The sequence below is a fragment of the Canis lupus genome, chromosome 31 (genome assembly GCF_003254725.2).
Source record: "Canis lupus dingo isolate Sandy chromosome 31, ASM325472v2, whole genome shotgun sequence".
Taxonomy (NCBI): Eukaryota; Metazoa; Chordata; class Mammalia; order Carnivora; family Canidae; genus Canis; species Canis lupus.
In genome coordinates, this window is record NC_064273.1 from 20464322 (window position 1) to 20491758 (window position 27437).

The 27437-nt window shown below is 35.7% G+C and overlaps 1 long non-coding RNA gene across 1 annotated transcript in view; it reads left to right on the plus strand.

The window, feature by feature from the left end:
• LOC112661758 (uncharacterized) overlaps positions 1–27437 on the plus strand; it is a 48310-nt gene that overhangs the window by 235 nt on the left and 20638 nt on the right. Inside the window, exons 2-4 of the long non-coding RNA XR_007407581.1 lie at positions 15850–15956; positions 20938–21204; positions 26885–27009. This is a non-coding gene — a long non-coding RNA (uncharacterized LOC112661758). The remainder of the gene's footprint in view (positions 1–15849; positions 15957–20937; positions 21205–26884; positions 27010–27437) is intronic.

The following is a 27437-nucleotide window of genomic DNA, read 5'->3' on the forward strand; positions in this document are numbered from 1 at the left end:
GGGAAGGACATATTTTTCCTCTACCCTTCAAAATTATTTTGGCTGACCTAAGAATTAAATTGACTTGAGACAGATTAATAGGAGACAGACAAATTTAATTATATATGGGGAATCCACATAAATATGAGAGATGGTAAAGGCTATCAGGCATGAGGTATATGTATTATCACGAACTAAGGAGAACTGAGAAGGGTTCTGGACTTCAAAGGGAGATAAAGCAATTCATAGGGAGATGAAAAAGAGTAGATAGTAAACAAATAGTTACTAGGTCACATAGAAACAATGGAGCAAAGAGGAATTTTTTTTAAAAAACTGATTTTGCTAGGTTTCCCTCTGTCTGCCACACCTTGTTCATATTACACTGTAGTTATCTATGGTGGTAACTTCCTTCCTAAAATAGGAAGAGGAATTCTTTTCGGTGGTTAAGGGGAAGGTAAAAAAAATTCCTGGGTCTTCTGTTTCTTAAAAATAATTAGCCTAAAATTATTCACATGTCAAAGAGACATTTTGGGTGTCAAAATTTGCTCCCATACATTATTATTGTTAATCTCTTCCTTTGCCCAATTTATAAATTAAACCTATCATAGTAATTAATATACATATAGAAAAAAAGTATATGTAGGAGTCAGTACTATTAACATTTTCAGGCATCTGCTGGAGGTCTTAGAATGTATAGTCTGCATATAAGGAGTGACTACTATACATCCATTATGATATTGTATTTTAGGTATTGCAAGAGTTGTTGATTAAGTTTGTTTTTATTTTACCAGAGATTTGGGGAAAGAAGGTACTAAGAGAAAGAATCATCACTATTCTCATAGGAATCCATTTTAACTAATTCTTATTGATATTGCATTTATAATTATTGAATTATATTTTATGCTATTTATATAAAATTCAAAACAAAATATTCTCCCTATTACATAATATATAAATTCTGTACCTCTTTAACCTATTTCCTGATTTCATCTTTTCTGATATTTAAGCTTTATAGTACATTTGCTTCACCTCATCCCAAAATATAAAATGTAATCAATGAGAAGATTTTATTGTCCTTATAATTTAAAGATTTTACTGTTTTGCATTTATGATACTCTCCTGAAGTGCTAGATTCTGGTGTTTTTGGGACATTGCACTGTAGGACCTCTTCTTCATAGTTATTACTTTCAAGAGCAGAAGACCCAGTTGATATTTTAATATGCAGAAATAAGCATGGAGAGGCAGACAAAATGAGGAGACAGAAAAATTTATCCCAGATGAAAGAACAGAACAAGGCCACAATCAAAGATAGAAGTGAAATAGATATAAATAATATGCCTGATAGAGAATTTAAAGCAATAATCATAAGGATACTACTTGAACTTGAGAAAGGAGTGAAAGACCTAAGTGAGACCCTTAACATAGAGATAAGGAATAACACAGCAGAGATAAAAGCTCAATAAATAAAATGAGAAACCTGCTTGATGGAACTAACAGCAGGAGAGAAGAAGCAGTAGAACAAATTAGAGATCTAGAAGACAGAGTAATGGAACATAATCAAGCTGAACAAAAGAAAGAGAAAATAATTATGCAATATAAGAATAGACTTAGAAAACTCAATGATTTCATCAAACATAATAGCATTCATATTATAGGAGTCTCAGGAGATAAGAGAGATAAGGGAGCAGAAATTTTATTTGAGGAAATAGTAGCTGAAAATTTGGCTAATCTAGAGAAGGAAACAGATAACCAGATCTAAGAGGCACAGAGATCTCTCATGAAAATCAACAAAAGCAGACCCCCACCAAGACATATTGCAGTTAAATTGGAAAAATATCATGATAAATAAAAAATCTTAAAATCAGCAAGACTTAAAGAAGTCATTAATTTACAAGGGGAAACTCATTAAAGTAGCAGGAGATTTTCCAACAGAAACTTTGCAAGCCAGAAGAGTGTGGCATGATATAGTCAATGTGCTGAATGGAAAGGATCTGCAGCCAAGAATATTCTATTGAGCAAGGCTATCATTCGGAATAAAAGGAGATAAGAGTTTCCCAGATAAATAAAAACTAAAGGAGTTCATAACCACTAAACTAGCCTTGAAAGAAATATTAAAGGATACTCCTTGAGCGGAAGGGACAGACTAAAGTGACAGTACACAGATAGGAAACACAAGAGCAGTAAAATGAACATTTCTGAAAAATATCAGTAAAGGAACTAACAAAAACGGGGTATTAAAATATAATAACATATACCTAAAATGTAAGGACTAATATACACCTAAAAAGAAAAGAATGAATTCAAACTTAAACAACCATTAAATTAATATAGCTGCTATGCACAGAAGAGGTTATATACAAGCTTAATGGTAACTATATATCAAAACTAATAAATATGAAAAGAATAAAGAGAAAGAAGTCTGAATATATCACTAATGAAAATTAGCAAAACATAAAAGAGAAAGACAAGGAAAGATAAAAGAAAATCTTCAAAAACAAGCACAAAACAAGTAATAGCATGGCAATAAAAACATATCTGTCAATAATTACTGTGAATGTAAAAGGAATTAAGGATCCAATAAAAAACATAAAGTGACAGAATGGATAAAAAAAAATCACCTAATTACATGCTGCCTACAAGAGACTGATTTTATTTTATTTTTTAAAGATCTATTTGTTTATCTTGAGAGAGAGATAGAGAGAGAGTGTGTGCATGCAGTGCATGCAAGGGAGGAGTAAGCAGGGGTAGAGGGAGAGAAATTCAAACAAACTCTGTTCTGAGCACCAAGCCCTACCTGGGGCTTGATCCCAGTACCCTGAGATCATGACCTGAGCTGAAATCAAGAGTCAGATACTTAATCAACTCAGCCACTAAGGTGCCCCAAGAGACTCATTTTAGTCCTAAAGACACCTGCAGATTGAAAATGAGAGGATGGAGAAACACCTGTGTGGCAAATGAATTTAAAAAGAATAGCAATACTTATATCAGACAAAAAAGACTTTAATTTTTTTCTTTTTTTTTTTAAGATTTTATTTATTCATGAGAGAGAGAGAGAGGCAGAGACACAGGCAGAGGGAGAAGCAGACTCCATGCAGGGAACCGGATATGGGACTCGATCCGGGGTCTCCAGGATCACACCCCGGGCTGCAGGTGGCGCTAAACCGCTGCACCACCGGGGCTGCCCCAAGAAAGACTTTAAAACAAAGACTGTAACAAAAGACAAGAATGACACTATATAATAATAAAAGGAATGATCCAACAAGAAGATATAACAATTGTAAATATTCATGAAACCATCATAGGAGTACTTCAATACATAAAACAGTTAATAACACACATAAATGAATTAATCAATCAATGATAATACAATAATAGTAGGGGATTAATGTCCCTCTTATATCAACAGACAGATCATATAAACAGAAAAATCAACAAGGAAGGAAAAGCTTTGAATGACACACTGGATCAGAGAGATTTAACAGATATATTCAAAATATTCCATCCTAAAACAGCAGAATGCACATTCTTTTCAAGTGCACACAGAACATTCTCCAGAATAGCTCACAAAACAAACCTCTACAAATTCAAGAAGATCAAAGTCATACCATGCATATTTTCTGACCACAATGCTATGACACTGGAAGCCAACTACAAGAATAATTCTGGAAAGACCACAAATACATCGATGTTAAATGACATACTACTAAACAATAAATGGGCCAACCAGAAAATAAAAGAAGAAATAAGAAACTACATGGAAACAAATGAAAATGAAATCACAATGGTTTAAAACCTCTCAGATGCAGCAAAAGTGGTCTAAAATGGGAAATTTATACCAATCCAGGTCTACCTCAAGAAGCAAGAAAAATTTCAAAGAAATAATCTACCCTTACACCTAAAAGAGCTATAAAAACAAAACCTAAAACCAGCAGAAGGAAGGAAATAATAAAGATTAGAGTATAAATAAATAATATAGAAACTAAAAAAATAATAATACAACACATCAGTGAAACCAGGAGCTGGTTCTTTGAAAAAAAAAGAATCAATAAAATTTATATACCTCTAGACAAACATATCAAGAAAAAAAGAGAAAATACCCAAATAAATAAAATCACAAATAAGAGAGGAGAAATAACAACCAACACCACAGAAATACAAACAAATATAATAGAATATTATGAATATTGTTATCATAAGAGAATATATGCCAAAAGATTGGACAACCTAGAAGAAGTAGATAAATTCCTAGAAAGATAAACCTGCCAATACTGAAACAGGAAGAAATAGAAATTTTGAACAGACTGATTACCAGTAATCAAAAAACTCCCCACAAACAAAAGTTCAAGACCAGATAGCTTCACAGGTAGAATATATCAATTTAAAGAGTTAGTATCTATTCTACTCAAACCATTCCAAAAAACAGAAAAGGAAGGAAAACTTCCAAATTCATTCTATTACACTGACACCAGAACCAGATAAAAACACTACACAAAAAAAGAACTATAGGCCTATATCTCTTGAACTTATATGTAAAAATTCTTAACAAAATACTAGCAAACCAAATCAAACAAAACATAAAAAAAAAAGAAAAAAACCACTCACCAAGATCAAGTGGCATTTATTCCTGGGTTGCAAAGATGGCTCAGTATCCTCAAATCAATCAATGTGATACATCACATCAATAAGAGAAAGGGTAAGAACCATATGATCATTTCAATAGAAGCAGAAAAAGCATTTGACAACACACAACATCCTTTCATGATAAAAGCCCTCCACAAAGTGTGTTTAGAGAAAATATATCTCACCATGATAAAAGCCATATATGAAAAATCCACAGCTAACAATATCCTCAGTGGGAAAAAAACTGAGAGCATTTCCCATAAAGTCAAGAACAAGACAAGGATGTCCACTCTCACCACTTTCATTCAACATAGTACTGGAAGTCCTTGCCACAGCAATCAGACAATAAAAAGCAATAAAAGACATCCAAATCAGTAAGAAAGAAGTAAATCTTTCACTGTCTGCAGATGATATGATACTATATATTGAAAACCTGAAAGACTCCTCCAAAAAACTGCTAGAACTATACATGAATTCGGTAGAGACACAAGGTACAAAATCAATGTAGAGAAATCTGCTGTATCTCTATACACTGGTAATGAAGCAGCAGAAAGAGAAATTAAGGAATAAATCCTATTTACAATTGCATCAAAAATAGTAAGATACCCAGGAATAAACCTAGCCAAAGAGGTGAAACACCTATACTCTGAAAACTATAAAACATTGATGTAAGAAATTAAAAAGGACACAAAGAAATGGAAAGACATTCCATGCTCACGGATTGGAAGAACAAATATTGTTAAAATGTTTATACTACCCAAAGCAGTCCACACATTTAATGCATTCTGTGTCACAATACCAACAGCATTTTTCACAGAACTAGAACAAACAATCCTAAAATGTGTATGTCAAAAGACAACCCTTAATAGCCAAAGCAACCTTAAAAAAAAACCTAGAAAATCCAAGCTGAAGCCATCACAATTCTGAACTTCAAGTTATATTACAAAGCTGTAGTAATCAAATCAGTATGGTACTGACACAAAAACAGACATATATCAATGGAATAGAACAGAAAACCCAGAAATAAACCCACTACTATATGATCAATTCATCTTAGTGGAAAGAATATTCAATAAGAAAGACAAACTCTTCAACAAATGATGTGGGAAAACTGGACACTTTCTTACACCATATGCAAAAATAAATTCAAAATGGAATAAAGATGTAAATGTGAGACAGGAGACAAATAAAAGTCCTAAGAAAGAGGATAGGCAGTAATTTTTCTAACATTGACTATAGCAACTTTTTTCTAGATAAATCCCATGAGGCAAGGAAGACAAAAACAAAAATTAACTATTGGGACTACATCAAAATAAAAGTTCCTTTAAAAAAATAGATTTTATGTATTTATTCGAGAGAAAGCAAGCATAAGCAAGGGGAGGGAGGGGCAGAGGAAGAGGAAGAAGCAAACTCCTCACTGAGCGAGGAACCTGACATCTGGCTGGATCCTAAGACCTGAGTTCATGATCTGAGCCGAAGGCAGCCATTTAATTAACTGAGCCACTCAGGCATCCCAAAATGAATGTTTCTGCACAGTGAAAGCAACAATCAACAAAACTAAAAGGCAACCTACTGAATGAGTGAAGATATTTGCAAATGATGCATCCCATATAGGGTTAATATTCATAATATATAAAATACTTATAAAACTCAATACCTAAAAAACAATCCAATCAAAAAATGACAGAAGATATGAACAGACATTTCTCCAAAGAAGACATACAAATGGCCTACAGACACACGAAAAGATGCTCAAAATTACTGATCATCAGGAAAATACAAAATAAAACTACAATAAAATATCATCTCACACCTGTCATCATGGATAAAATCAACAACAGAAAGAAACAGTAGGTATTAGTGAGGATGCGGAGAAAAAGATACCCTTGTGCAATGTTGGTGGGAATGCAAACTGGTGCAGCTACTGTGGATAGCAGTATGGAGGTTCCTCAAAAGTTAAAAAATAGAACTACCCCATAATCTATCAATCTCACTACTGAGTATTACCCAAACAATATAAAAACACTAATTCAAAGGGATACATGCACCTCCATGTTTATTGCAGCATTATTATAATAGCTAAAATATGGAAGTAGCCCAAATGTCTATTTATGAATAGATAAAGAAGATGTGGTAAATGTGAACATGGAACACTATTCAGCCATAAAAGAAATGAAACCTTGCCATATGCAATGACATGGATGGACCTGCAGAGGATAATGCTAAGCGAAATAAGTTAGTCAGAGAAAGACAAATACCATATGATTTCACTTGTATGCAGAATTTAAGAAACAAAACAAATGAACAAAGGGAAAAAATGAGAGAGAGAATCAAACTAAAACAGTTTCTTAACTAAAGAGAACAAGCTGACAGTTACCAGAGGGGAGGTGGATGGGGTAATGCGTTAAATAGGCAAGGGGGATTAAGGAGTGCACTTGGGATGTTGAGCCCCAGGTGGTTAAAATAAAAACTTTTAAAAATGTTTTAAATTAAAATATATATGCTTACCATTCAGCAATGCAATTGGAAATCTTGATTAATTATAACATAGTAAACTAAAAAGTTCATTTTGTGCTCTTACGTTTATAGTTTTTGAAGTAATTGCATGCTTTAAAATTTAATCATAAAGCATCATGGAAGTCAATATAATTCAATAATTTTTAAAGTGTATACATTTATACCATATGAAAACATATATTAATATAAATCGAATTTGTGCTTAAAATATTAAGGATTATGCTGATAAGTATTCATGTCACATAAGTATAATTGTGCTTTATGAAAATCACTAAAATGATAAAATGATGTTACATGATTTTTGAAATACAAAATATATTTAAATTACTTTAGGGATATTTATATTAAGAAGTAGTATATAGCAAGAAAATTATGGCAATCTCAAAACATATTCAAAATAGCATATATTTTAGCTTAATAGCAAAGGTCAATACAAATGAGTATAAATCAATGTTCTTAATATAAAATAATCTTCGTACAGCATTTTACACTCTATAAAAGAGTTTGGCAATAAATCATTTCAAAAGTAAAGAGTCATTGAATCAGACCAAAACTTAACCAATTGTTCACATTTTATTAATTAAAACTTTGTTTTGGGGACGCCTGGCAGTCTCGGTGGTTGAGCGTCTGCCTTTGGCTCAGGACATGATCCCGGGATCCTGGATCAAGTCCTAAATTGGGCTCCCCACAGGGAGCCTACTTCTCCCTCTGCCTATGTCTCTGCTTCTCTCTCTCTCTGTGTGTCTCTCATGAATAAATAAATAAAATCTTAAAAAAAAAAAAACTTTAAAAAATATTTAAAAACCCTTTGTTTTCTGTTACATAATTTCATTTTTCTCTATGTAATGAATGTAGAACTTTTTAAGAACCAATGATATTTAATAATCTCTTTTTTCTTTATAGCTAATTTGTATATTTGCCAATTCCCAGAGATTATGCTGTAATGTTATTTTAATGTCTCATTGAAATCTGTACTTGTTATGAATTTCTTTAAAAGTTGATAAGATACTATGAACAATTGGTCATGCTTATTACATATTCTGTAATTAAAACAAACTTGCTGGCATGAGATTTTCACCACCTTGATCATTTAGGAAAATATCACTTTAAGAGCTCATTATTAAGGAAAAGCACTGCCACTCTTCCAGGTGTCCCTAGAGGAGCTCTCTAAACCTTTTAAAATCCAAGAATAAATTGGTGCCTTGTCTTTGCTTCTTTAAATAATTATTAGACATGCTTCAAATCATTGTTTTACATCTTTACTCCAAACCTATGATTCCAAGCACCCTTGACCATAGGCATGAGATTATAAACAATTTAGTTCAAACTTCTTATTTTACAACTGAAAATGATGACAAGTAGAGAAAAGTATTTGTACAGGGTTATACATAATTTGATCATGGGACACAGATAAGTTCTCTTCCACTGTTTTGATTTGGTTTGATTTCTGCTACCAGACTTAGTTTACTCTTTTTTTTTTTCTTTAAGATTTTATTTATTTATTCATGAAAGACACAGAGAGAGAGAGGCAGAGACACAGGCAGAGGGAGAAGCAGGCTCCATGCAGGGAGCCTGATGTGGGTTTCAATCCCGGGACTCCAGGATCATGCCCTGGGCCAAAGGCAGGGGCTAAACCGCTAAGCCACCCAGGGATCCCCGACTTAGTTTACTCTTATATGTTGTTTGGTCTAATATCAATAATCTAATCCCATGACTCCATCAAACTCATTTCTTCGTATAGTCACAGCAGAATCTTAAATCTCAGGATGTTTTTTATCCATCTAAATCTAGGACCTCCAGTTACACTTTTATTCCAACAAATGGACAGTGTCCACTAACTCTTGTCATTTCTGAATATATATTGAACTAATGAATGAGTGCATTTCAATTTCCAAATCGACTTAAAGGTTTGCTAAGTAGTAGCTTAGAAAGAGAAATTTTAAGACACCAGGAAATAACTATCAGAGCTGGAGAGTACTAAAATATATGAACACACAAAATTATAGTTGTGCAATTTTAAGTTAATTAAAATATCTATTTCTTTGTAATGTGTTTTTCTATAGATGCTTTAACATGCGTAAAATTATTCCAAATGCTATAATTTTCATTTATCACGACCTCAAGGCTTTGAATTTATAACCTCAGACCTAGTCATAAAGTGTTTTTATTTATACTATATTTTACAAAATATATTTTATTTAGTTATCCATGTGAAGTTATATGATTTTGGTGTAGTTTGAAATGTTATGCTACAATTAGCTTTATACATTTTGCCTTTGGCACATGCCTTAGGATTTCTTGCATCTGCTAGGCACAACTGCATTATACTCAATGAATAACAATGACTGCAAAATATTCAAAAAGGTAAACTCCTTCGTATAAATTAGAAATGGTAAGGCTTGATAAGTTTACTTTAAGCCAATGTATCTATATAATCTCTCTACAATTCTATAAAAACTAATATCTGAAAAGTAATCTTAGGAGAAAATAAGCGCCTCAAATAAGATACTCCTTACCACTTATAAACAGGTGTTTTATAAGAGAATTTCAAGCCCAGAAAGTAGCGATTTTCAAATTATTTATAAAACATTTTCATCTCTCATAGAATATGATCTCAACATAAACTGCATCAAATGAGACAAAATATGTGAAAAAATGTAAAAGTATAAATTATTTCAGCAATATATTGTTACTATAGCTTTTATTATGCTATTGTTTTTCTTACCTTTACAGATTAGCAGTAATCATAGATAATATAAAGTATGTGTGTTACTCTGCAGTCTTTGAAGCAATGACTGTTCAAATTCTCTTTTTCAGAAAAGAAACTATCGTATTTCAAACAGTGCAACATCATGGCAGTAATAGTGCATTCATTCACTGAAATCTAAAATAAAAGCTATAGATGCCATTAACTTTTATATCATTTCTTATTTCTTATTTTTTTAAATAGCCAAGTAAAATGAGATGATCCCCAGATTTTATGGATAATATTCCCTTTATTATTTTTGTTTGCTTAAAATGTGAGAAAAGGCCTAAAATTAGAAGTCTTTATAGAATTAAAAAAATGTAGGAGATGCAAGAGCTTGAAATGGTGCAAGTCGACTGGGATAATAAAGGGATATTATGAGCAACATTGTGACAACAAATTTCAAAATTTAGCTGAAATGGACCAATTTTTTGAAGAACAGAAACTTCCAAAACTCACACAAGGGGAAATAAATCATGAATAAGTCTATATCTATTAAGGATTACTTTTTTAAAGATTTTATTTTATTTATTTATCACACACACACACACACACACACATACACACACAGAGATATAGGCAGAGGGAGATGCAGGCTCCCAGCAGAGATCCCAATGTGGGACTCAATCTGGGGACCCCAGGATCGTGCCCTGAGCCAAAGGCAGATAGATGCTCAACTACTGAGCCACCCAGGCATCTGTCTATTAAGGATTCTTAAGCAGTAGTTAATAACCTTCTAAAAAGAAAGCCCCGAGTACTGAAGAATTCACTGGTAAATTCTACCAAACATCTACAAAAGAAATGAGAGTTTGTATTCTTCACAAACTATTTCACAAAATATAAGCAATGAACACTTCCTACTACATTTGATAAGGCTGGAATTACCATCATAACAAAATCAGATAAAAACATTCTAGTAAAAGAAAATTATATATCTTATATCTTGTGATCATAGATGCAGTAATGCTCAACAAAATATTGAGTCAAATCTAACATTATATTAAAAGAATTATGCTCCAAGTGGGAAATATTCTAATAGGCAAGGATAGTTCAATAAATATTCATTCCAAGATCTTTCAAGGTAACCTCTCATTTTAATAGGCTAAAGAAGAAAATTTATATGATCATATTAATTGATATTTTTATTTTTTTTAATTTTACTTATTAATGATAGGCACACAGTGAGAGAGAGAGAGAGAGGCAGAGACACAGGCAGAGGGAGAAGCAGGCTCCATGCACCGGGAGCCCGACGTGGGATTTGATCCCGGGTCTCCAGGATCGTGCCCTGGGCCAAAGGCAGGCGCTAAACCGCTGCGCCACCCACCCAGGGATCCCTAAATTGATATTTTTTAAAAAGCATTTGACAAAATGCAACACCCAGTCATGATGAAAACTCTACTTAAACTAGAAACAGAGGGACACTTCCTCAACATGACAAAGAACATTTACAACCAATCTGTATCTAATATCAACTGGATGGTGAGGAAATAGACAATTTCCTTATAAGCCTGAAAACAAGACAATAATGTTCTCTCACTACTCCTATTCAACATCGTATTGGCAGTCCTAGTTAGTATGACAAGAAAAGGAAATAAAAGGTATACATATTAGGAGGATGAAAAAATGTCTTTGTTTGAAGGGCATTATTATATCTATGTAGAAAACCCCAAAGGAAAAAAAAAAAAAAAGAAAACCCCAAAGAGTCCATCAAAATCTTCTGGAAACTAACTAGTTAGTATAGCAATGTCACAGGGTACATAGTATACATACATAGGAACCATGTCACAGGATACATAGGGTTGATTTTTTCCCCTAAAAATTATGTTGAAATCCTAACTCAGCTGTCTCTGAATGTGACCTGTTTGGAAATTGGGTCTTTACAGATGTAATTCAATGAAAAATAAGACCTTTAGGGTGGGCTCTAATTCAATATGACTAGTGTTCTTATCAGAAGAGGAAATTTGGACAAAGGCAATCAGGAAGATATCATATGACAACAGAGGCAAAGAATGAAGCAATGCATCTGTAAGCCAAGGAACATCAAAGATGAAAATCTAATACTTGAAGTTAGAAATAATCAAGGAAGTTCTACATAGACTCTCAGAAAGAGCATGGCTCTGCTGATACCTTGAATCTTGACTTCTAGCATTCAGAACTGTGAAAGAATAAATTTCTGTTATTTTAAACCACTCATCCAGCTCATAGAACTTTGTTAGTGCAGCAGCCTTAGGAAACAAATACACATGGTTTAGATTAAAAAGTTAATCATTGGGGCACCTGGGATGCTCAGTGGTTGAGCATTTGCCTTTGACATGATCCTGGGCCTGGGGATTGAGTCCTGCATCAGGCTCCCTACAGAGAACCTCCTTTTCCCTCTGCCTATGTCTCTGCCTCTCTCTCTCTGTGTGCTTCATGAATAAATAAGATAAAATATTTTTAAAAGTTTATCATTTTTCTCCATAAAAGCAGTGAATAATTGGATTTGAAATTGAAAATCAAAACCATTTATAATAGTACCAAAATGAAATATTTAAGTATAAACCAAACAAAGTATGTGCAAGATCTATATGCAAAAAATTACAAAACTCTGATGAAACAAATGAAAGAGAATCTAAACAAATAGATGAATATCAAATGTTTATACATAAGACTAAATATTTTTAAGATGACAATTCTCTCCAACTGGATCTCTGGATTCAATGCTACCCCAACCCAAATCCCATTGAGCTGTTTTATTCTTATCGACAAACTGATTCCAATATTTACATGGAAAATAGATCCACACAAATATATAGTCAACTGATCTTGTCAATAGAGCAAAGGTAATTGAATAAAAAGAAGACTCTTTTTTTTAAATGGTACTAAACATTTTAATGTGCCTATGTAAACACAGAAAACAAATACCTAAACATATACTTTACACATTTCAAATAAATTAACTGAAAATAGATCAGAGACTTAAGTGTAAAACACAGAACTGAAAAACTTCTAGAAGGGCTCACATGAGTATATATAGCTAATCTTTTTTGGCAATTAACTTTCAGACACATTACCAAAAAAATGATCCAAGAAAGAAAAAATAGGTAAATTTGACTTTCTTAAAATTAAAACTTCTGCTTTATGAAAGATAATGTGATGACAATAAAATGGCAATCCATGACTCAAATAAAATCCTCGCAAAAAAACACAGCTGAAAAGGACTTGTATCTAAAATATACAAAAGCCCCTTAAAATCCAACAATAAGAAAAAAGAACTCAATTAAAATTGAGCAAAAGTGAGAGTGGCTGTGAGTATAAAGAGGCATAGTATATATGGGAACTGTCTGTACTTTCCACTCAGTTTTGCTGTGAATCTAAAATTGTGGACCCAAAATCCACAAAATAAAATCTATTTAAAAAAACAATATCGACAACAAAGAATTGGCAAACGATCTGAACAAACATCTCACCAAAGAAAAAAAGTTGGCAAAAAGGCAAAAGATTCCCAACATCACAATAACAATGTGATACTGTTATGCATCTTATAGGAAAGCTAAAATTAAACAAACAGAAAACACTGACAATTGCCAGTGAGGATAGAAGCAGTAGGAACTCTCATTCCTAGTGGGAATGCACAATGAAACAACAACTTTGCAAGACAGCTTGTCAGTTTCTTTCAAAGCTAAACACAGCCTTACCACATGATCCAGTGTTGTGCTGCTATGCATTTATCACCTGGGTTGAAAACTGTGTGTATACAAAAACCCACATTTAGAAATGTATATGTCTTTATACAGAATCATCAAAACTACTAGAAGCAACCAAGATTTCTTTCAATAGGTAAATGTATATACAAACTGTGGTTACTCATGCGATGGAATACGATTCAGAGATAAAAAAGAAATTCACTATCAAGCATAAAATGTTATGAGTGCATCTTAAATGCATGTTGTAAAGTGAAGAAAGACAGTCTACAAAGGAATACTGTGTGACTCCAATTATATCACATTCTGGAAAAGGCAAAACTATAGAAACACTAAAAGATAAGTGCCTACCAGAGGTGTAGGTGCAGGGAGAGAGAGTTGAATATGTGAAACATAGGAAATATTTTATGTGATTATATTCTGTATGATGCTGTAATTGTGTATTATATGAGACACTATGCATTTGTCAAAACATACAAATTCAAAGCACAAGGAAAGAGCAAATCTTAATGTATGCAAATTAAAAACATTATTACAACATGATGATTTGAGACACTTCTATGCACCTTAAATTTCTACAGTGTTACATGCCAATTATAGCTCAAACAAACTGGAAAAAAATAACTTTAACAAAACATATTCTTTACAAGGTTAGGGAAATCATGAGATTACGTGCAAAATGTTATAAAATAAACCAATAGTATTGCAAATGTATAAAATGTCACTGAAGGAGGCAAAAGAAAAAAGTTACTTGATCTAAGTAACTTTGGAAATGAGTGGAGTCTGCACAACTAAAGGGCAAGAAGCTGTATGAAGCACTCCTCTTTCATGTTAAAGTTGTGTTCCATGGAAGCAGGGTTAACAACTCTAATACTGCTATAGATGTATACATACTAGAATGAAGTAAATGGATGCCAGATGGTAGGAGCCATGTTTTTCACTGAAGGGGAATTTACAAACAGGAGGTATGGTAAATGATCTGTGTGGTAATGGATTAAAATCACATATATTAATATGAATTGATGTTTAATCTAATATAGATACCAATGGTCACACATATCAATATTTATAGAGATTGGGATACCCATTGGCTAGTATACATGCATATATTTTCTTGCTTTGTCGGCTAAGAGAGCTTAGAAGCAAGATACCCTAGTGGCTACAAATATACCTAGCACCCAATTCTTGGTTTCTAACAATTAAAAGAAATCAGGAATCTTTGGAGAAATAGTAGGAAGTATACAAGATGAGTCTGAAGCATCAACTATTGGGTATGCCAAAGAGACATAGGAACCAACAGAAAGAGCTCCTGATGGCCAAATCGGAAAAAAACTTTGGCAACAAATAAAGTAATATTGGATCATAATCCAAAAAATAACATATATCCAGGATTTTATGTTGATTATCAACTGATTATTGAATAAATAAATATATAAGAAGAAAGAGAAAATCCCTTATGCAGGAAATGGCCAAATACTTTTTATAGATATTTTGTTCTCAAAGAGGTGGATAGATCCCCACTCCCTAAGTGTGGGTTGTGCATAGTGACTTCCTTCCAAAGAGTATAGAATGAAGAGCTGAAAAAAGTTTAACTTTACAGTGAATGGACCTCACAAACCCTATCGTAGGCAGGTGATTAAAGTTATCATCAACAACAATGTCATATGGAAACCATGTGTCCTTCATAAGATGTGAGTAAAATGGCCCTTCATCTTTATAGGTTTTCTCTCAAATATCCATAACTCCAGCCTAATCACAAGAAAAACAAATGCTAGTGGTGGGACAGTCTGCTAATTATCTGACCAATGCCCTTCACAAGTATGATGGTCTTCAGAAACAACCACTGTCTGAGAACCTACCACAGACAACAGTAGTCTAAAGAAATCAGACAACTCAGTGCAATGTAGTATCCCAGATTAAATCCTGGAAGAGAAAAGTACACTCAGTAAAAACTAAGGAATTCCGAATAAAGTATGTACTTTACTCAATGATAAGTTATCAATATTGGGTTTATGACTTATAACAAATGTACTACACTAATGTTAGATATTAATGAGAGGAAACTGACTATAGGGTACATGAGAACTCTCTATTCGACCATTGAAAACAATCCATAAATAAATCTAAAACTGTTCAAATAATAAAATGTGTTAAAATGTTTTTAGTGATTAAAATACCATGTATTTATATGGATATTTGGGAAACATTTCTATGCTGTAGTTTTACTGAGATACACAGAAATGGGTTATAAATTAAGGTACTCACAAGGTAGTAACATCTAGTCTACTTTCTCTTCTTTTACAGTAGAAATGACATAAAGTGATGTAATTTCCTGCCAGAGATCTGAAGTTTCAAACACGGTGTATCATTTGAGAAGTATAACTAAAACTATTCAAATAATGCAAAACAAGGTAGGAAATGAAGATTTAAAAAGAGCAAATAGAAAACTTATAAAATGTTATACTCAGTTGATACTTTATCAGTGACCATATAAATTATGAATGGACCAAACACTAATAAGCAGAGATTTATTAATCTCTATTTACTTGATAAATTCAAATTTAATGGTTACTTTCCCTCTTACAATGGCTTATTTTAAATGTTTATTCAGGGAAGGAAAAAATTGATTCTCTAAGTATACAGCATGTACCAGTGTATAAATTATCTAAAATACATTTAATTTGATCTTTTCAAAGATTTTATTCATTTATTTGAGAGACAGAGAGAGAGAGAGTACAGAAGGAGAGTGAGAAAGAAGCAGACTCCAGCCTAACATAGGGTTCAATTCCAGGCCCTGAGATCATGACCCCAGCAGGGAACAGATGCTTAACCCCCTGAGCCACGCAAGCACCCCCAATTAATTTGATTTTAAATCATAAATGTTTCACATCAAGGGGATATTTTAAATATATATATATATTTGCAAAATGCCACCATTATTAAGAATGAAAATAATTTAGTAATATATCTGATAACCATTTTTTAAATATGCTTTTTTAAAGTTGAGGGGCGCCTGGGTGGCAGTGATGAGAAGCATGGGACTCTTGGTTTAGGCTCAGGGAGTGATCTCAGGGTCCTGAGATCCCACTGACTGGGGCTTCCCTGCTTAGTGCGGTGCCTGGTTAAGACTGTCTTTCCATCTCCCTCCTCCCCTCCCTGTGGAAAGTTCATGCTTATTATCTCTCTTTCAAATAATAAATAAATAAATAAATAAATAAATAAATAAATAAATTCTTTAAAAAAAAATCGGTTGAAGTCTACTTACCATCTAGGAGACTTAATTAATTTATTTTTATTAATTCAGATCCAGAAATTGTCAACAATATATAAATTTTTAATTGAACATATAAATGTAATCTCTATTTGTGTATCAATATAAAAAATAAGTCAAAATGTTGAGGTTTTTGAATTAGGTGTGTTTGAAATCTGCACTCTGAAGAAGGTTGCTAGAGTATACAAACACACACACATGCATGCATCTATATGTGTGTATGTGTTTAAGATATTTGTTTCAGGATATTTTGGAAGGAAGGAATCTATCATTTGGTTATTTAAAAAGCTGTTTAACTTTTCCAAATGAAAAGTGGCAGAGTCATTTGGCCTTGAGATGACTGACAACATCCACTGTAAACTGTAATGAACTATATTTATGAAAAGCTCTATTTAAATTTACCTTAATGAAACCACAAATTGAAGCTATTACATGACCTAAGTAATTAATGTTTCAAATATTTTCAGAATTTTTTTAATATTTTGTATCTAATTTCTGATATTCAAAATTAATATAATTAAATGATTTCATTTAGAATGAAATACAAAAATGTGACTTTAATAAATATATAGTTTGTTAACTAACCGAGAGTAAAATAAAAACTTAAAAATATTTTTCATGTTAATATCTATTTTATTTGCAGGAATTTAAAAAATAATGATTATTTATAAAATTTGACAATATAAGAAATATATTAAGTATATATCTGAGGTTATACTATTTCTATTGGCCTCATGATGGTAAAAATGACCCTCCCAACTTATATATTTTTTTTAAGATTTTATTTATTTATTCATGAGAGACACAGAGAGAAGACAGAGACATAAGCAGAGGGAGAAGCAGGCTCCTTGCAGGGAGCCTGTTGTGGGACTTGATCCCGGGACTCCAGGATCATGCCCTGAGCCAAAGGCAGATGCTCACCCAGGAGTCCCTCAACTTAATATTCTTAAATTCTGGATAAATGAGGGCAATGTTGGAGCCTAAAAGTGATTCACTTTTTATGTTACAAAGTTTAGATTATTCCTTTGTTTTGGTAAATTTTGATAAATTTGTATGCTCAGGTCTTCAGTAGTGTTTAAGCAATAATATAATATCAATGAACTCTTCACTCAGAAGTTGCCTGATAGGACTTGCTGCATATTGCAGAGCTGCATTAAACGCACAAACAAACAAAATTTGCTAATTAAAAACAAAAACAAAAAATAAAACTAACACAGAATTCAGCTCTGAGCACCACAGATGCCACAGTGTAGCTTGATTAAGAAACCTAGCAACTTAACAAATGTAGATTCCTTAGACATGAGTCAGCAGGGGATTTCAGAATGTTTACAAGTTTGTTTTCTTTGTTTTTAATGAATATTCTTGCCTGTAAACATAAATATTGGAAATAAAGCTATTTCAACTCACATTTCTTAATGTAAGTACTCAGACAGAGATAAATTAACACCATCAACAGAATTATTAAACATTGAAATGTTTAAAATTCAGGTTCAAACATTATTACTTTGCCCTTGGACTATATCTAAGAAGCCACTTCTGAAACAGTTTTTGAAGACCCAAGAGATAGAAGAGTGAACTTTGCATACCAATTAGAATTTTTATTTCCTTAGTTTTGGGTAATTTCAATTCAACTTTTTTATTGCAAAATGGCTATTATTTGCTATTTTTCATATTTAGACTTCCTATTATGACACAATTATCTTGTTATTTTTTGAATATCAAATATTTTTAGAAAAGTACCCAATATGATTTTATCACCTATTTTTCCTGAAGATTGTAAAATTTTGTGTATATTTTTTCCTAATGAAAGTGCTTCCTAATTAAACTTTTCCATTTGGTGATTTTCAGATACCATAGGCTCCTATCTCACATTTGGCTGTTCTATCCACATTATATAATGGATCTAACCCTTCTCCAGCCACATAGATATAAAGACAAAGACCAGTGAATGGTCAGTACTGGGTTACTTGGAGAGAGGCATCACTGAGGCTTTTGTAGAACACAGAGAATTTTGAAGAACCTCCTGCAACATCTTAAAATTCATGTGAAAACTGCTCTACACTATTTTATTCCTCTGCCTGCTTTTATATAAAAATTGGTTGCATTTCTCCAATTTTCTCCCAAAACTGATTTTAAATAAGAGGCACCAACTTAATTTTGCATCATCTAGCACCTCTTGCTAGGTAGGACATGTATGCACCTGAGCTTATATCAAGCCCTTTTTAGGAGCAAAACTCAGAGGATACAGATTATTAGCTTCTGATCAATAATCATAATTAGAAATATTAATCTCTATTGGAAAGCAGACTGTAGAAGACAGAATTCTAAGATGCTTACGAAATTCCTACCCTCTGATGTATACAATGGAGGTGATCCTTTCCCCTTCAGTGTGAGCAGAAACTCTGAGAATGATGAGATGTCACTCTCTGATTATGTTACATTGTATGATAAAATGATTTTGCAGAGGTAATTAAGTCCCACAAACAAAGAGGAGATTGCCATTGATGGGCCTGACCTAATCAAGCAAAACCTTTAAAATAGGACCTAAGGGGGAGAGACTGGAAGCAACAGACACTCCCTCCCTGCCATTACCCACCTCTCTATTTCTCATCCTCACTCACTTGTGTGTTTTTTGCTGACTTTGAAGAAACCCATCTCCATGTGTTCTACCACTGTGAGGAAATAAATTTTGCTAATGACCATAGGAAGAGCACCTCAAACCCTCATGAGACCACAGCGCCTGCTGACACCCTAATTGCAATCTTGTGAGACCCTGAGCAGAGGATCCATATAAACCATATCTGAAATTACGACCCATGCAAATGTTAGGAGAACAAATGTATGTTGTTTTTAAGTGCTAATTTTGTGGTAATTGTTATGAAGCAATAGAAAAACAACACATAAGCACCTACCGTATTTAAAAACTATTAAAATAATATCATAGGGCAGCCCGGGTGGCTCAGTGGTTTAGTGCCACCTTCAGCCCAGGCGTGATCCCGGAGACCCAGGATCGAGTCCCACGTTGGGCTCCTTGCATGGAGCCTGCTTCTCCCTCTGCCTGTGTCTGTGCCTCTCTCTCTCTCTCTCTCTCTCTCTCTCTCTGTGTGTGTGTGTGTCTCATGAATAAATAAATACAATATTTAAAAAAATACTATCATAAATCTTAGTTTTCTCTCTATGTTTTTCTTGTCTCTTATTCTTTCCAGGAAGCCTCATCCAGAATAGTGTATTATCTTATAGTACAGTGTATTTTCCAGTTCTACACAGCATAGGGAGTCATGCAAGAGGCTAGAATTCTGGGCCGTGTGGTGGAGTGCTAGTGGATGGCTTCGCATTTGGAGCTTTTCTGCTCTGCTCCCTGTACTTCCAATACAACAAGTCTATGTTTATCTTTACAAGTCTTATTCTTTCACAAACATTTTTTTTCTAAAGGTTTTATTTATTTATTCATGAGAGACACACAGAAAGAGAGGGAGAGACATAGGCAGAAAGAGAAGCAGGTTCCGTGCAGGGAGCCTGATGTGGGACTCGATCCTGGGACTCTAGGATCACTCCCTGGGCCGAAGGCAGGCGCTCAACCACTGAGCCACCTAGGCATCCCACAAACATTTTTTTTAATAAAGCAGTTTCACCATTAACCATTAACCAAAATCCTGTTACAGGACACTTGATATAAAAGCACAGATTTTATATTAATATTCCCTGTCCTATCAACCTGTGTCCTATTTTACCACAATGCTGTTTTTTTTTTTAAATCTCAATCTGTAGAATAGAGATAAATCCTAATTCTTAGCTATGCTTAAAATTAAGTGGTTCCAACAGGTATTGTCCTTAGATGAATTTGAAAAATTAAGTAAGAAAGTAAGTAAAAGGTTAATCCATAATTGGATTCACCGTTAAGTATTTCAGGGACAATGTTGATTTCTAATACCTCATATATCATTATAAATAAAACATAATCTTTCTCTTCTTTGTAAATGAAAATAATTTAAACAAAGTTATAGTGCCATATGTTTATAGAAATGGTAAATAATATTTTATGTAAGCATGGTACAAATAATATAATTAATTTCAATATAGTTTTATTGTTTCTTACATTCTCTCTCTTTTTTGTTTTAAAGATTTTACTTATTCATCCATGAGAGTCATGGAGAAAGAAGCAGACACATAGGCAGAGGGAGGAGCAGGCTCCCCATGGGGAGCCTGATGCAGGACCCGATCCCAGGACCCTGGGACCATGACCTGTGCTAAAGGCAGATGCTCAACCACTGAGCCACCCACGTGTCCTACCTAGACTAGACCCTCTTTAATATTCAGTGAAGTATTGCTTTTCTTCTATCATGGTGTGGAAGTTCCAGCAGACTCAAGAATTTTCTGATCATTCTTAGGTGAGACAAAACCTCACAGTTGCTTTAAACTTGGTAACATGGGCTGAGTTTAGAAATTAAAATGCTCATCCAAATACATTTATCAGAAATTTTATCTTAATTAAAAATAAGGTGCCCCTCCCCTACCTTTGATGAGAAAGGGTAGGGCAGCAGATGACCCTCTCAACCTTCAATCTCCCTTAACCTCTTCACATAGCTACTGTGTTCAAACTCACAGGATTTAAGTATGAGGTGGACAGCACAATGTTAAACTCCTCTGCTTTAACAAGAGGAGGCTACACTTTCATGAGTATATTCACGGCTTCTTCACAGCCTTCCACCTGTGCCCTTGCATTGTTGACTCCTCTTCATGGATGATCTCTTGACTTCACAGGGGCTGTTCTATGTTTCTTTCAATTTGTGATTTTCAGACTTTGTTTTTTTTTTAAGTTTTTTTTTTTAATTTTTATTTATTTATGATAGTCACAGAGAGAGAGAGAGAGAGAGGCGCAGAGACACAGGCAGAGGGAGAAGCAGGCTCCATGCACCGGGAGCCCGATGTGGGATTCGACCCTGGGTCTCCAGGATCGCGCCCTGGGCCAAAGGCAGGCGCCAAACCGCTGCGCCACCCAGGGATCCCTGTTTTCTTTTTTTAAAAAAAATATTTTATTTATTTATTCATGAGAGACACGGAGAGAAAGGCAGAGAGAGAGGCTCCTCACAGGGAACCTGATGCTGGACTTGATCCCTGGACTGCAGGGATCATGTTCTGAGCCAAAGGCAGATGCTCAACCACTGAGCCACCCAGGTGTCCCTGATTTTCAGAATTTTTAACCCATGTGACATCTCACTGTTTTGTTGAATTTTTATCTAGCACATCTTCTTAAGGGGGTGCTAATTTTAAGTGACTCAGACTTACTTTGCTGCTGTGAGTCCCTATCTGGTTACTGGGGTTCCTGGATGGAGGCATCTGCAGTTATTTACACAGACAGCACCAACTGTCCCTCAGACTCAAGCTCTCCCTCTATCCTTCCCTTTCAACTGCTCCATCTGATAGATAACCACAGACTCTCAAGTATTCTATCTCAGCAATTCAGTAGAAACTCCCAAATTAACAGCCTGCCATGCATCTCCATTTTTCTGTTCCCCACCATAAGAGAAAGTGAACACAGGAGAGTTTGATATTATTTGCACATAAATTGGAACCAGAAGAGTTTTTGCCCATACTCCTTACTACTAAATTTAACTGAAGGAAACAAATGAACAAAATAGAATCTTACTTACTGTTGAAGGAGATCATGGAGAGGATGTGATCTGCTGGTTGACCCATGAGCTGGAACTGGGTATTCAGAGGTTCCTCACATACTCCCTGGTCCTTGGGATGACCATCCTGCCTGCCATTCCCACAGTGAGAAACATTTTCAAGAATACATCCTTGAGAGAGCAATGTGTTGTTGAGACCATATGGATGGTGTCAGTTAAAGCCACTGTATAAGCTTTCAAGATTTGGCAGGTGGGTGCAGTGATCTACTCAACTCACCACCTACAAATCTGGAGTGGCCTGACTCTCTCTTCCATCTCGTCCTGCCATCCTGGATCTGGGGGCTGGTTGCAAATTTCACATGGGAAGCTCTAGATATTGCAAAGAGCCAACAACTGGTAGCCTGTCAGTAGTCAGAAAAAAATGGGTCTCGAGAAAGAAGCAACCTTGAGGGCAATGCGTAAATGGCCATCCAATTTGGTGTGGGGAAGTGTGGGGAGGGTTGGCCCATTTGCTGGATGCTCATGAACCCCCGCCTGAGTAGGATGCCTTGAGCACACCAGCTGCTCTGATGCACTTGTTGGGAATACTGCACACAGCACACGGCGGCCAAACTGGGAAGCAGGGGCTGCTGCGGTGGGCTGGACTCTACAGTGGTCATTCAGCTGGACACTGATTACCAACTAGAGGCTGAAGCCTGAGTTAAAAAGCTGGAAGCAGAACTGAGATTACAGAAGGACATGTGGTTGTTCATAACTTTGCGGCTTCCAGGTGGGCAGACAGGGTGGAAGAGCAAGATAATTAGCTGGAGAGCTCAGTGTGCAGTTCTGCAAGGTCGGAGGGCAGATTTAAGGCCTTGAGCCCTGAGCACTTGTGATTGGAATGATAAGAGGTGAAAACCCTGGGAAGGCATTAAGAACTCCGAGGAGTATGGTACAGTAATTGACAGTGGAATGGACAAAATGCCCGGTGTCTGACCCCTACTGCAAAAGAAAGCAGAAGCACAGCAACAATAATTCCAGACAGCAGGGCAGTGCCCTATTCAAGGAATGTTCATGATGAGAGAATACACTCCCACTGAGCTTGTTGGTATAGCTGCTGGGTCCCAACCAAGGCCACGGAAAGTATCCAGGCATGGATGGAGTGGTGTGGGATATGGGAGTGATGACATTTCTCTGACTAGGCAGGAGGCAGAGAAAATAAATATCACCACATATCCTGTCCCACAACACCTGAGTGGCATTCCAGGGATTCAAGGCATTCACTGTCTTGTAGATTGGATTACTCCATCCTGCTTGGAGGCTTGGCCAAATGAGAGGTACCTCCCTGGGCATGTGGGACCTTGGAAATCTACAGAGGAAGACAACAAATTCTTAAGAAGTTGCAGCCCAGGTGGCTCAGCAGTTTAGCGCTGCCTTCAGTCCAGGGCATGATCCTGGAGACCCGGGATCAAGTCCCACGTTGGGCTCCCTGCATGGAACCTGCTTCTCCCTCTGTCTGTCTGTCTGTGTGTGTGTGTGTGTGTGTGTGTGTGTGTGTGTGTGTGTCATGAATAAATAAATAAAATCTTTAAAAGAAAAAAAAAAGAAGCTGGGAATAAGACAGGCCATCTAGAACCCCGTTTCTGAAGGCTCTGATCAGGTCACATTCAATGCAGAAATGAAAGCCAAGGTACTCCAGTACACCCCTTAGCACCCAGTGTGGGACACTGATATTCATGCTAAATCCAGTTGTAGGACAAGAAATTTATGATATTAGGCAAGCCATTGCTGATGTGGGGGAAAGTGACAAATCCTGAGAATGGGTACAAGCTTTGGGAAAGCCCTAAGATGGAGAAGGAACTCAAAAAGTCAAAAGGCTATTCCCAGATGGATGTAAAATACTCAATAAAAGTAACCTGAAAGCAAATGTGATTTGATCTCCTCGCTGCCAGGAACCCAACTGGAAAGACATAATGGCCACCTCACACGGTACTGGTAAGCCTAAGAAAAACCTCAAAAGGCTGAACAAGAGTTCAGACTTGCCCCACCTACCCCTACCAACCCTGATGGTCCACCTGCTCCAGCAGAGATCTCCGAGATACAGTCCTAGTCCGGGTAGTCTGGGTGGGTACCTCCCATGCCCTGGGTATAAGACCTATAGGTCAAGACTGCCTACCAACTGGGAATCCATAAGCCTGCCACCTCTGTGAAAACTGGTAACTCTCAAACAATATAAGTTGCTGGGCAGGGGGGTAGAAGGAGATAGGAGAAACTATCCAAGAACTGCACTGAGTGGATATTGCATATCCTGCCCATAGTGCTTTCAACAGCTCAATAAAAAAGCTAAATGGAGGGACGCCTGGGTGGCTCAGCGGTTGAGTGTCTGCCTTTGGCTCAAGACATGATCCTGGGATCCAAGATCGAGTCCTACATTGGGCTCCTTGCATGGAGCCTGTTTCTCCATCTGCCTGTGTCTCTGCCTCTCTCTCTCTCTCTCTCTCTCTCTCTCTCTGTCTCTAATGAATAAATAAATAATATCTTTAAAAAAATAAAAAAGCTAAATGGACTGCAGAGAATTGAACAAGATAGTAACTCCCATCCATGTGGCTATGCCCAACATAGCCTCCATCTTGGATGCCTCTGCCAGAGTCCTAGGAGTATCCCATGCTGTTCTGGAGTTAGCAAAAGCCTTTCCCTGGCCACTTAGTCAAAAGATCAATTTGCCTTCATGTGTGAAGGACAATATCAGATCTTTCAAGTGCCTCCGTAAGGTTACCTGCATAGCCTCCCCATATGTCATGAGATGACATCATCCCCATGGCTGGGGGTCTGTCCCTGTTATCCTTCCCCACATCAGTAAAATGGGCCTTACACTGAAGATTTGCCTCTGCTGTAGGATGCTATTCAGGCTTTGCTGGAACATCTATGAGGAAATGGAAGTGGTGAGGCCATAGAAAATTGAAGGTCCAGACACTACCATAACATTCTGGGAGTCATTTGTTCAGGATAAATGTATGTTGTCCCAAAAATTAAGACTGATAGGATGCAAGCTTATTTAACTCCTAAAAATGTGAAAGAGGTATAAGACTTTGTATGGATTTGGGGATTTGGAGGATTTTTCTTCCCCACTTGGCACAGTGCCTCCATCTCTTATCCCACCTCCAAGATAAGGGCCTGTGTGGGACAGATAAGAGAAGCAAGCCACCTTTGCAAAGGCAAAAATAGTATCGAGGCAGATGAAAGTTCTGGGCATCAACCAAGCAGAGCCACCATTGAGTCAGATGTGTCTGAGACCCCAGAAGTTATGGGTTGAGCACTGTGATAGAGACAACAAAAAGGAGAGTGCTGCTAGGATTTTGGCTCTAGCTCTGGAAGGGGACAGAAACAAGATCTACCCACATAGAGCAACAGCCCCCTCATAGTGTACACAGGAGTCCTCCAGATAGAGCCTTTCATGAAGGAACCATGGCAGCTAATGGGCTCAACTTAGAATGGTTTAGCTGGTCATCACTCATGAGCCCTGGCTGGTAACTCTAAGCTGACAGTTGGGCTGTTCCAAAGGGATTAGCTGTATGGCTTAGAAAATGGGAAGTAGAGAGATAGAGAGATGATCATAAGTAGGTCCTGTGGGACAGGATATGTGGTAAGATATTTGGGTTCAACTTTAAGACCCATTGTCTCAAACTTCACTGTTTTCCATGCCTTAGCTCATAAGTTGTTGACACCCCCTGACAATCAGCAAGGTGATGCCCTAGCTGGGGTGTGAGCCCTAGCAACTGACCTTTTAGTATATACAGCAGATTGGGTGCATAGAAAAAGGGGCCATTGTGGCACCTGGGGGGAATGGCACATTGCTAAGGATGCTGATTGCCTTTGAAATACAAGAACTTGGTTAATGCAGTAACAACATGCCTCATGTGTTCTAAGCAATGCTCAAGGCAACTGCCAAAGTAGTCTAGGGCCATCATTAAGAGTTCCCAACCAGTAAAGGATTGGCACATTGGTTACATTGTATATGTGACCGCCCAGTGAAGGCCTCTATATAAACTTTTAAGATTCTGGTGGGTGACCTTAGGGAGATACTCATTTTGTAGCCTCCTAAAATAAGCCTTGTGTGTAAGTTTCCTTGCTTATTAAAACTGTCACTCAGCACCCTGGAGTGCCCTGTCTCTTTCTCCAGTTGTCTTTGCCCTCCAGGTATAGGGCCACTTTCAGATTTTATCCAGGAAACCCCCAAAGTTGCAACCAGCACTTACTATATTATAGATTTATGGATGAATGTTATATTTTCCTTATATAATCTATATTATTTAAGCTAAATACAATGATAATGTAGTAAACTCAAATTAGAAATCAAAACACAATATTTTTTAAAAGACAAACAATTTTAAAGGAAAAGAAGAGATTTCTGATTATGCCTTTCAGAGCTTCTATCATTATTCTTCATTTATTTTTTCAGGCTATCACCTCAATTTCACAAATGTTCTTCATGGAAGCCTAGGAAGTAAACCTGGGTCATGGGGGACATGGTTCCAATGCTCAGTTTCTTTTGAAAAATTTTCATCCAAACATGAATTCACAGAGGTATATGCTGGTGTTATACTCTGCTCCTTTGTCCAAATACTAAAGTTATAACACTTGTAAGCTTCAAACAGAAGTTTTCTTTTAACTCTTATTTTTGAAACATGGCAAATATGCCCAGCTAACTACATTTGTTAAGGTTGGTATTTTAAAATGCTATCAAACCTGCAGAGTGTAAAGGATTTTCTTGCACAGCACACAGAAGTATACAAAGAAAATATATTTGTTTCTGATCAATTAGTGTAGTTAGTTATCCTACAAAATACAGAATTCCTTCAAGGCAGTGTTTGCTTATTAAAAAGTCATTTTTGATAAGGGTGAAATGCCACAATTCTGAGTTTCTTCTGCATATATTTAATATGTGACAAATGAGCATCCTCAAAGATCTACTCAATTAGAAAAATGGAAGTGTGGCATTAATTTAGCCTCAT